This window comes from Ambystoma mexicanum, chromosome 5q, assembly GCF_040938575.1.
Source record: "Ambystoma mexicanum isolate Mex_15411 chromosome 5q, UKY_AmexF1_1, whole genome shotgun sequence".
Lineage (NCBI taxonomy): Eukaryota > Metazoa > Chordata > Amphibia > Caudata > Ambystomatidae > Ambystoma > Ambystoma mexicanum.
This window is the reverse complement of record NC_090933.1, coordinates 866,073,967-866,086,514: the sequence shown is the minus strand read 5'-3', so window position 1 is coordinate 866,086,514 and position 12,548 is coordinate 866,073,967.

The following is a 12,548-nucleotide window of genomic DNA, read 5'->3' as shown; positions in this document are numbered from 1 at the left end:
TATGTAGACTCCAACTGTCATCACAATTTCAAGTATGCATGGCAACCCAGCTCATGGCACGCCGATCAATAATCTGTGATGACATCTGCGGTGCCATGCATAATTTCACCGTTGGTGGAGTTTGTCGTGATGCCATGAGTGGGGCTCAGCCTCTGAGAACCATCACGCTTAAACCATAGAAATGTGAAAACACAGCACATCAATACCGCGAGCAGTATTTCAATATTGAAAGCTGGGGTCGTTCCTAAAATCTCGATGAATGTATGGGGCGGGGCGGGGGGGGGGGGGTTCAACAAAGCTCCAAATAATTATCGAGAACTCATGAGGCCCTCTGTTTGAAGTTTCCATCAACCTGCATTGATAAACAAAATAATTACGCGCACATAAAGCTTCATTTACCAGAGCTAATGTGTGCGTCTCAAGTGTTGAACGTGGAGGATCCTCGTGCAGGTCCAGAGGTTATTGATTGTGCAGTTTTTTGACAGGGCCGGGGGCCATTTGAATTATTCATTCCAGGTTGCACCAACCGCACACGGCAATTCTGGGAATATTTTCAGACAGAATCCCTAATTAGCACATATGCGGAACCTTCTGAAAGCATTTGGGAGCACACCTCATTACTTTTTCATTTTATTCTATTTGCCTAACGTATGTCACGATGAAAATTCGAGAAGACAGCCAGCAAGAACTTCCATATTAAATGCGCAAGTGCCAAGGGAATGACAGCCAGGCGAAGGGAGAGAGAGAAATACCTTAGGACGGAGGAGGTGCAATTTACAATTTTAATGCACGCCCCAGAGGACTGCTAAGTATTGACCCTTGAATAAACACAGACACTGGGTTAAAAGCCAATGCTCACATTATTATTGAGGGCCATTTGGCAGTGGACGGTAGAAGCAAGGCGAGGTTTTGCTTACTCGTGGGTCTTAAGGCAAGAAAAGTGCTTGTAAGCTTTGTTTTCACTCCTTTAAGTTCAAATTTTTCCCAACAAAATCAGGATCACAGATTATATGAAAATACATTTCTCCTTTCCATAGAGATCGTTCTTCTGCTGTGATGTTTTGGTTGTCACGAAAATATCAATCGGTAGCGAATCCAAGTAATTTACAGCCCAAACGCATGTAAAATGTTGGTCTTCACATAGCATTGGCCACACTTGATCTCCCACAAATGACAGCCATCCGCCTCTTGAACTTCTGGCTTTTACCATCTCTGGAATCTCATGCCAAAGTTCGAGTGTCACAATGGTTGGAGTGGCCAATAAGGACAATGATTATATGGCAGTGACAGAGCGTAGAGAGTGGGCCCAGTGGCGTAACACAAAATGTGGGGCCCCCCCTGCGAGCCATGCTGAGGGGGGCCCCCCCAACTTAGCAACAAATCACGTGTTGCGACACACTCTGGGCCGACCTAGATGATCACGCTTTCGCAATACGCACAAATATGCTGTTGAAGGGGTATGCCACACACTGCACTAGGAGAAAGATATACATATGTGTTTTAATACAATATACAGCACACTTTCTGAGAAACATTGTCTAAAAAGCCAGAGTGTTTGCAATGGTGTTGTAGGGTAACACCAATCCAATACATGCAAGTCACCAACAGTACACAGGAACATTAATGCTTTGCTATTAAAAATGCCATGCCACAATGAAAACATGTCCAACTGGCTGCACAATGTAGACCAGTGTAATTACATTACAGTAAAGCATGCCAGGCCACATTTAGATATACCTAGACTGGTTGCACCAAAATGCCAGTCGAAGCAATAACACTCATCAAGAAGAGAACATGCATTCAAGCCTGCGTCTAAGTGGCCTCTAACAACATGGCCAAACTCTTTAAGATCTGTAAGTAACTGGTCAATCCTGTTGCGGTCCTTACCTCTCCTATTCCCTCCCAGGCCCTCTGTAAGGCTCTGTTCTCTCACCTCTCTGCTAAAACTCAGGACATCCAGTCCCCATCTCCTCTTCCTCTCCTGCTTCCTCTCTTGGCCCCCTATTGGCCAGCTCTACTTCTCTTCCTCCTTTCTCCTCTTTAACTCTGACAATACCTGATGAGCTTTCTAGACATGTCCGATCTATGAAAGTTTTGTCCTAACAGGCGCTACCCTGCTCCTCTAGAACCATGAAGGACCATATTGACACCCTTGCTCCAGCCTTGGTCAATTTCTGTAATCACTTTTTCACTACTGGAATTTTCCCCTCTCTCCTTAAGCACTCCCTTGTACACCCACTCCTCAAGAAGCCGTCTGCCTTTCCGACCTGCCTGGCAAACTATCGCCCAATATCCATCACCCCTTTCCTGGGCAAACTGTTGGAAAAAAACTGGCCATCTTCCAGCTTGCTCTCCACACTGAATCTGTTGGTTGTCCCCATGACCATCAGTCTGGCTTCAGAGCTGCCAGAGGCATGGAAAGTGTTCTCCTGAATACTTGTGAAGATCTGCTCTCTAACCTAGATTACAGCATTCCTTCTGTCCTCATACTCCTTGATATTTCCTCTGTATTCGACACGGTCAACCACGCCATCCTGATGAATCGACTCCATGAGAACCTGGGCATCAGGCCCCTGAGTAGTTGACCTCCTTCCTCTTGGACTGTCCCCCCTAGGTGCAACTTGGTCCCTTTCTCTCTGCCACATCTCTCTATACCTGTGGCATTCCCAAGGACTCCATCCTCTCACCCTGGTTTTTCAACCTCTTCTTGGCCCCTTTGGCCCACCTGATCCCTTCCTTCTCTTATGCAGATGACACTCAGCTCTCCTTCAGGCTCCCCGCAGACTCCTCTCTCCTCTCTCTAATTCCTGACTAGCCACGATTCAGGATTGGTGCGCATCCACCGATCTCTACCTTAATGCCAGTAGGATGGAGATCCTTCTCCTTAGGACCCATGCTCCTGCTTTCCCTCTCACACTCTCTCCACCCACCTGGGCCCTCTTCTATCGCCTTCCTGCGAGGCAAAAAACTTGTTTGGCATCTTTGACTCCACTCTCTCTTTCTCTCCTCACATCTCGGACATCGCCAAGAAATCCCACTACCAGCTGCTCCTCCTCAAAGGGACTCTTCCCTTTCTCACTTTCCCCCAGAGCTCACTGTCTCCAGAGCCCTGGTTCTCTCTAGGCTGGACTACTGCAACAGCCTCTTTCTCAATCTGCCTTCCTCTACTCTCTGCCCTCTACAACTAATCCAGAACAGGACTGCAAGACTTATCCTTGGCCTCAAGCCCAGGGATCACATCTCTCTAGCCCTGAAATCTCTCCACTGGCTCCCGGTTGCTGCAAGGATTAAGTTCAAGACCCTTTGCATTGTCCACAAAGCTTTCTGGGCCCAGGCCCACACTACATCTATCGCTCTCTTCCAAAATACCTTCATTCTCAAGCACTTTGCTCAGCTACCTCCAACTCTCTAAGGGTTAGACACTTCCCCAGGCAGAGAGTGGGGTGTGGGGGTAGATCTCCCTCCTATGCAGGTACCTCCCTCTGGAAAGGCCTCCCTGCCCCTCTCAAACTTGAGCTGGACCACCTGAAGATCCGGAAGCAGCTCAAAACTTTCCTCTTCACCTCTGCTTTCTCTCTCTCCCTCCCCTCCTGCCCTACCTGACCTACCTGTCTGCTGTACCGACTGGTTGCTGTGCTAACCTCAGAGTCTCACTCTTGTCCAGACTCTTTCTTGATCAGTCACCCCTGCACTGCCTCTGGGCCTACCACCCACTTAGGAGCTGTAAATGTAACCCTACAGTGCCTTATTCTCCTTGCACTACCCAAAGCTGCACTACCCTGGTTGCACTTACTCAGAGAATTGCTGCCCTGTTTTTCCCTCCCCTCTCCCTTGCACTTTCCCACCCCCTTTCACTTCTCATTCTCACACCTGCACAAGCTGAATGACACAAGGCCAAGTAAGATCGTTTGTATTGTCCTCCCTCTACCTTCCATCTTGTGTCTTGTTGCGCCTAGAAACACTTGTGTACAAGCGCGTTATGAATGACTTATATCATATCATTTTATCACAGATGCTCAGAAAAATATACAATGCCCCAGTAAGAAACGACTAGTATAGCAGCACCCAAATGCCAGTCTAGCCAGGTAATTACACTTAGCAGGACTGCTTTATCAGAAATGCCCAGTTATAAAAAAAAGGCATACCAAACTGAGGAATGACTAGACTGGCTGCACCAAATTGCCTCTCTAGCCACTAATACCACATATCATGCCTGCTTAGACTGGATATGGACAACCATTATGATGTGTCACACAATCACGCCCCCCGCCCCACAAACATCCCCTCTCCCTCCCACCCCTAACCCAACCTCCGAAATCAGCTCCTCAGCCCAGAATTACCCCAACGTACCTCTTCCTTGTCCCAGATCTTACATATGAGGAAGAGTAATGATGATTACAGGTAGCTAAGTGAGGCATTACCTCCATGTACCTTTACCTCATCCGAGTACTTGTGTATGAGGCAGAGGGCCTCATACACATGTAGTGGGACGAGGAAGAATAGGGCTAGGAGTAATGAAGATTACCAATAAGTAATCAAGGCATTAAACACAAGTAGTGGTGCAACACCATTGAGTTGACAGGGATTCAGCACTTCTCCCCCCCCCCCGAAATGTTGGTCTACGTTGAATCGACCTGGCTGACCTTCAGAGCAGTTGCCGGACAGAACAGGACAAAGATGTTAAACAGCACCTGGGTTTTGCTGTTAACAAGAGCCCAGCAATTATTAACATAAAACATTTCACTGTTAGTACCTGCATTCAAATGCCACATTTTTCAGCCAATTGAAATCGTGATGTGGGTTTAGTACTTGCATGCCAGGGGAGTGATTAGAAGGGTAGAGAGGGAACAGGAGACCACTCAATTATCGCAACAGTCCATAAGTGGGAGCTGTAAACATTAAAGGAAAGAGTTAACTGCTTATAAAATAGAAGCTGCACTAGAATAGTCTCATTAAAATGCGTAAAGAAATTGGATGCCCCCACACAAATAAGTGTTTCCCTCCCCCAGCGCCCGTGAAGTTAGCGTCTCTCCCAACATTTGAAGGGTTAGCCCCTTCGAAATGTAGGTTTTGTTGCACCCCTAAACAAAAGCACACACACCATTCACCATATACCTACATGCACACCCAGCCATCCATACATTTAAGTGTGCACTCTTTCACTATACAGGCACATCCAGGCAGCCACCCGTACATTTAAGTGTGCACCCTTTCACCATACACTCACACAGGCAGCCACCTAAACATTTAAGTGTGCACCCTTTCACCATGCGGGCACACCCAGGCAGTCACACGTACATTTAAGTGTGCACCCTTTCACCATACACTCACTCACACACCAGTCATGGGGTTAAGTGGAGCCCTATTACTTCAAAAAGAAATTGTTTCTTTTTGAAGTCACGTTGACTTCATAAAGAAATTATTTCCTTTAAGGACTGAACCATAACAGAAATAATTTCTTTATGAATGCAGAGTGACTTCAAAAAGATATCGGGGGTCATTATGACCCTGGCGGTAGCGGCACGGCTCCCGCAGGAGTCATGAATTTTCCGGTGCCCGGGAATGGGCAATTACCGGTGCATTACAGCCCGGGCGGACCCAGTAATTGCCCATTCCCGGGCACCGGAAAATATCACTCCCCATTCCCATTTTAGTCCCTTTGGATTCAATGGGAATGGGGAGGCCGGATACACCGGCACCATTCATGAATGGTGCCGGTGCATCCGTTGAGTTCTGCTCGCCAGTAACATTCTGCCCACCGGGTCAGACCTGGTGGGCTGAAAGGCACCGGCTTGCAGAACTCGTAGTTTAACGGACTGGAAACAATGGTCCTGGCAAGCTTACCAGTACCGTTGTTTCCGTACCGGCAAACTCATAATGAGGCCCACTGTTTCTTTTTGAAGTCATAGGGCTTCCTCATCCCATGACATGGAGGCCTCCAGCCTAGGGTCTTCCATTGCATGGGGTGGGTGGATCCCTCGGACTTCAAAAAGAAAGTATCTTTTTGTAGTCACTCTGCCTTCATAAAGACATTATTTCTGTTACAGAAATGATTTATTTATGAATGCAAAGTGTAATCAAAAAGAAAAAAATATTTTTTTGGGGGATTTATTTTTTTTCTCCAAGTGTGGCCCCCTCCCAGGACATGTGCTGGTGGGACCCCCCGCACTGCGGGGGATGCAGGGGCCCCTGTTACGCCCGTGAGTGGGCCATAACCAAAATGGGGGTTCGAACAGGCCCCCAAAGCCCCAAAAATGTTTAAAATCTATTAATTTCACCGGGAACTTTCTGTGAAAACATTGGGTGAAAAGCCGCTGCTTTCCCCTAGATAATGGACTGCTTTTCCCGAGATAATGGTGTCGTCTGCTTTAGTATTTTGCTGTATGTCTTCATTCGTTCTGTGCCTTGATGCCCCTTTGGTAGCAAGATGCTATTGCACGTTATAAATCCAATATATACATAAATACATACACAGTTTGCAATCGTTTTTCTAGTCTAACACATGAACAAATCCAAAAGATACCATGCCACCAACGGTTTACAAAAGCATTTTCCAATGCATTTTCATGATACCTTTGACTACAATATGTGACGTCAAAAAATAAAACATGGTCATGCTGGCTGCATCCATATATGTCCATGCTGCATGCTCCAATAAATGCCTGTATCACCATATAACAACATCCTCATGTTTGCTTTGCCTATCATCCCAGTAATGATACTATAAGAAAACATGTCCATGGTGGGTCTGCCAATATATATCAGTATCCCCGTGTACAAATGTACTCCTGTTTGTTTTGCTGGTAAAAAATACCAGGACATTAAAAGAAAGCATGTTCAGGCTGATCGCACCAATGTAGGCTAGCATGGTCACGTATGTATACTCATTATCTTGATTTACCCCAGATGCTGTTCCACAGTATGAAAACATGTCCAGAGTGGCTACACCTATGCAGGACAGTATAGCCACGAAATCACACTCATCATGTAAAAAATGCTGTCCCACAATAGCAAAAACTTTCCAGACTGCCTCCAACAATGTACGCCAGTATGGCTACGTAAAACCACTCATCATGTTGGCTTTATTCTTGATGCCAGTAAAAAATGACACTGCCCAAATGTAGGCCACCTCCTCCACAATCAGAGGCCTGTTCCCTACCCAGAATACACACAAGCAACCGCATTCATACAGTAAATACACACTTTTATTCTCACACACACCCATACAACACACACTTTCTCCTTCACTCGCTGTAAGTGATTTCAATCCAGCACACACTCAAGTCGCGCCCACCGTGTAGTGCACAATTGAAACCCTTATTTATTATGATCTATAAATTCAATATTCTGAACGATATATCACTCTTATCAAAGCCTTCTCCTGGAACTCCCCCCCGTCACACTGAACCAGGAATCAGGCTAGTTTGCAAAGGTATGTGAGGAGATAGCAGGTGTCCAGGAATAGCACAAATCAAACAGAATATCAGTCCCACCTTCCCCCTTCAAACACAAGAGAAAACAGAATTGCCTTTCACTGTCAGAATGGCTTTGAAATTGTCTTTGGAATTGACTGAGCAAAAACACCAACAGGGTAATTCATAGAATCCAGCGCACAAGTAGCGCACGCGGCTGGCGCACAGCGTGCGCCTGCGATAGTCTGCACCAGGCACGTGCGCTAAAACTGATTTCCGCGCACAGCGTATTCATGGATTTCATGCTCCCAAACCAGCCGTGGCGCAGAGAATCGCAGCGAGCCTGCAGCAGCGCCAGTAACGCCCCCAAGAACGCCCTCGCGCAAGGAAAAGCCATCAAAATCGCTAAATCATCGCTAAGGGCTGCGCCAACCCTGGACCACTTCACAGGGCAGGCAAACAAGGAAAGCAAAGCGGGCAATCTTCAAATCAGGAGTACGCGGGAAGTTCTACACGCGACTAGGCAGGGTACGTGTATTACAGGGGTACGCGTGAAGTACAACACGCGATTGCCCAGGGAACGTGTATTACAGGGGTACGCGTGAAGTAGAACACGCGATAGGCCAGGGAACGTGAATTACAGGGGTACGCGGGAATTATCACACGCGAACAGCCAGGGAACGTGTATTACAGGGGTACGCGTGAAGTAGAACACGCGATAGGCCAGGGAACGTGTATTACAGGGGTACGCGTGAAGTAGAACACGCGATAGGCCAGGGAACGTGTATTACAGGGGTATGCGGGAATTATCACACGCGAACAGCCAGGGTGCGTGTATTACAGGGGTAGCGGGAAGTTCAACACGCGATTGGCCAGGGTACGTGTATTACAGGGGTGCGTGGGAATTATCACACGCGAATAGGCTGGGTGGGCCCTCACAGGTGTACCCTGTACACCCTCCACGGCCCCTGCAGGCAGCCCACAAAACAGGGGACTACCCTGCACACCTGATCATGTCCCCCTGCACCCCCATCCACCAGGGGCACCCTCCACCAGGCCCCCACCCATGTCTCCCACCACCCCCACCCCCCAGCAGTGCAGGGGCACCTGCCAGCAGGCCCCCACCCATGTTTCCCACCACCCCCACCCCCCATCCACCAGGGGCACCCTCCACCAGGCCCCCACCCATGTCTCCCACCACCCCCAACCCCCAGCAGTGCAGGGGCACCTGCCAGCAGGCCCCCACCCATGTCTCCCACCACCCCCACCCACCAGCACTGTGGGGCATGTGGCCAGCAGGCAGTCAGGCAGCAGCAGATGGCAGGTGGGAGCGTGCTCAGGGCTCTGGGGGACTGTAATTTGGCCTCCTGGCCAGGAGCGTGGTCTTTCGTGTTTGAACGCGTGGACAGCCTGATAGGGAGTGATTTTGCACGTGAAAATCCCACACTCAGCGAATCGCGCGAAAACCCGTCACCAGCATATGTGCGTCTATAGTTACCTGCACGTGCAGTGTCAAAGCGTGTGATTGGTGAAAATGGATCTACACGCAGGAGTGACAAAGCGTGTGATTGGTGAAAATGGATCTACACGCAGGAGTGACAAAGCGTGTGATTGGTGAAAAGTGAGCTACACGCAGGAGTGTCAAAGCGTGTGATTGGTGAAAAAGGATCCACACGCAGAAGTGACAAAGCGTGTGATTGGTGAACATGGGCCAAGCACGTACACGCCGTAAGTGACGCTGTACGTGTAGGCCTGTATATAAGGTAGTGTAGAACACCATTTCCTTGTACGTGCTTTTCGTGGAGAGCGAGTGGGTGAATTCTGTACTTCTTGTCGTTTCACACGCGATTTACTTCACGGCGTTTCCAGTTCGTACTCCCTGTTACCTCTGACAGCTTTTTCTCTTTTTCCTCTTGTACTGGTTTACCTGGGCCTGTTCCCTCAAACAGTGTCCCCTTCTACTGTTGTCCTGTCTCCTCAGACAGCGTACACATCTTCTTTTGGCGGGGGTGTTGCCAACCAAACGCGCTCATTTTTCACGCTCTTTTACCTGGCAGACGGTGAGTCACGCACGTATCTAACTTCTGTGCTTGCCCCGTGTGTAGCCTACCCCTTCAGAGGTCATTCTAGGCTGCGTGTGACACGCTTACGTTCATTTTTGTGTTACTGGATGCCACAGCGTAGTGCAGGGTTTTCCATCAGCACACGTGGTCTAGGAGGGGTATTGTGCACGTTCCTTAACTTTTCTGGGGTGCCTGTGCGTTGCGTGACCCGTCATCTTTCCCCAGGGGTGTCATATAGCCTTGCCACTGCACTAGGGTACGAATACCATCTGGTACCCAACCCCTTTGACACCCAATTGCCCAGGACAATTGTGCACACCGACTCCCATACGCACAATAACATCAGTGCCATGGTTGGGAGGCGTGCAAGCCGTAAGGGTGGCAAAGGTGGCCGAGCCACACGTGGTGGCCGTGGAGGATCCACTAGGGGACGTGGTTGTGACTTGCAGGGTGCCCCTGTCCCCCCCAGTCTGGAGGACCAGTCAGGGACACCCATGCCCCCCCCCCCAGTTGAGGGTCATGTGGCTGATACCAACCCTGATCAGCCCTTGTCGGACCAGCCCATTGTGGCACCAGACCTGTCCGAGGGTGATCCCATCGCTGACATCCAGGTCAGCAGGTCCACTGCACGTGCACCGGTGCACATTGGTGTCATCAGGGCACGCGCATCTATGCCAGATAGGTCATCTGCTGGCCCCCGTAGCCAGGGTGTGGCTCCATCCACCCCACCTCTCATACACCCTGCCAAGACTGTGTCGGTCCTAGTTCATGCACCTCAGATCAGGCCTGACCCCATCCCTCTACCCCCAATGCCTGCACCTACTCCCATGCTGAGTGTGCAATCCCACACACCCAGTACTGAGTCCACCACGGCTCCTGCCCCTAGTGTCCACAGCGGCGTAGGACACTCTGGATCCCCACCCCCTTCCAAGCGCAAGAGGAAGAGTGCACGTCCGGCACAGGCTGATGCCCCAGGCACGGCTGCACAGTCCGGCCCATCAAGGAAGCCAAGCTTCACAGACGCCGAACTGAATGCACTTGTTCAGTATGTGTCAGATCATGATAGGGAAATGGTCATCGTTGCAGGGTCCAAGACCACACATGCTAGACGCCAGGCACACTGGCAGACCATTGCTGACAGAATAAGTGCCCTTGGAGTAGTGAGGCGCACAGCTAGTGATTGCCAGAAGCGCTGGAATGACCTTAAGCGCAGGGCAAAGGATAAGCTGGCCTCAAGTCATGCCGCAACCTTGGTGACTGGAGGTGGGTCCCCAGCACAGGAAATAGAACTCACACCACACGAGTCCGTAGCTGGATCCTACGTCACCGAGGGACAACTCCAAGGTGTGGGAGATCTCCCTGATTACGAGGCATCATCCGGTGAGTGCACATGCATGTGTGTATTATCCATGTGCATGGTGTGTGTGTGAAGCATTCATGTTGGGTGCCTGTCAAGGGGGTGTGTGGCAGAGTTGATAGTGGCACCCATGTGCCTCATCCAGTATGTTCAGTGCAACACCATCTGCCCACAGCACTATCCCTACTGGCAACAGTGCACATATGGCCCTACACCATGGAAGTTGCCCTTGAATTGTCATTTTGTCACTACATTGTTGCTCATACTCCCCTGTCTATTCATCTGATGTCTTACATACCATTCCTATACTTTCCCCCAGCCATTCAAGTTTCATCTTCACATGCCTGACATGCAATGATACCACATGCTAATGCGTCCTCTGTATATAAATGCCAACCAACATGCTGTCATACTGTGGATGTTGCCTTGACATCCACCTCCTACCTGTGTGCTTTGGTACCGTCTGGTTTCGAGCCCCATTCCCTCACACTCCATGCTGCTCTTCATGGTCTATCTTCCCTGACTTCTACAGTTCAGACCATCGTGCCCTACTCACGACACCTGCTTGCTAACAGTCAAATGAGGGCACCCTGCCCTCCAATGCGACCCACCCTATTGCTGACAAGTGCATCTGAGCCTACTCAAAGCTAACTCTCACTGACATCTGCTCATACATGCCTTTGCCTGTCCCATAGACCCTTCACATGGTCCCTGTCCTCTCTCCTTGCTCCTCTTCCACCATCAATGGTGGGACCCGTTGGGGTGTACTCCTGGCCTCCTTCCAATCCTCAGAGGCCACAATTGATGTGTATGGTAATGGGAGCATCTCAGTCCAAGGCCCTTAGGCCAACCTCATTCTCCTTGAGAAATGCTACCCACATCTCATCAACTTCCTTTCCTCTCCTGCTGTCCCCCCTCCTCTCTCCTCATCAATCCTGCACTGCCTCCCTGCACCCTCCCATGATCCTTCTCCGCCTCCCACTCCAACTCCTACACATGCTGCACCTCTGATCTCTAGCACTCCCCGTAAGTCCTACAAGGCTGTCAACCTCCTCCACAATTACACTCCTTTCACTGCGGCTGCATCAGGCATTCCTCCGATATCTGTCACTTACATGAGGTTATGCACCTTGACATCCTTGGTCTCATGGAAACATGTCTGACGGCCAGCTCTGTCTGCATCCTTCACACACTCCTACCTGATGTTCAGGAGATCCTCTCCTTGGCCCGCCACTACTGTGCAGGGGGGGTGTGCCCTTGGCTTCCCTGAGGGTATTCCTGCCACTGTCACTCCTACTTAGACCTACTCCACTCTGGAATGGCCTGTGTGACGTCTCTCTCTACCACACCTTGACATTCACAAACTGTGCGTACTGTGTCTGGGAAAACTGGTCAAATGTACTACTTCCTTTCTGAGTGTCCTCACCTCTCCTCCTCACTCATGTCCCCAGACACAGAAATCCTCTTCCTTGGTGCTGTACGCATCCACCTGCATGCTTGTTGACCCCCCCACGTGACCTTTCTGTGACCTCAGCAACTCCCTCTCACCCTCTAGACTCCCGTCTGTCCCTACTCATTCTGCAGGGCACACTCTTGATGCTCTGATCTCATCTGACTTTCCCCTCTCCGTCCATCTCTGCACTCCTCTCTCCTGGAGTGATCACATTCTCCTCTCCTCCCAGCTCACCCTCACCACCCCACAGGCAAAGCCACCCT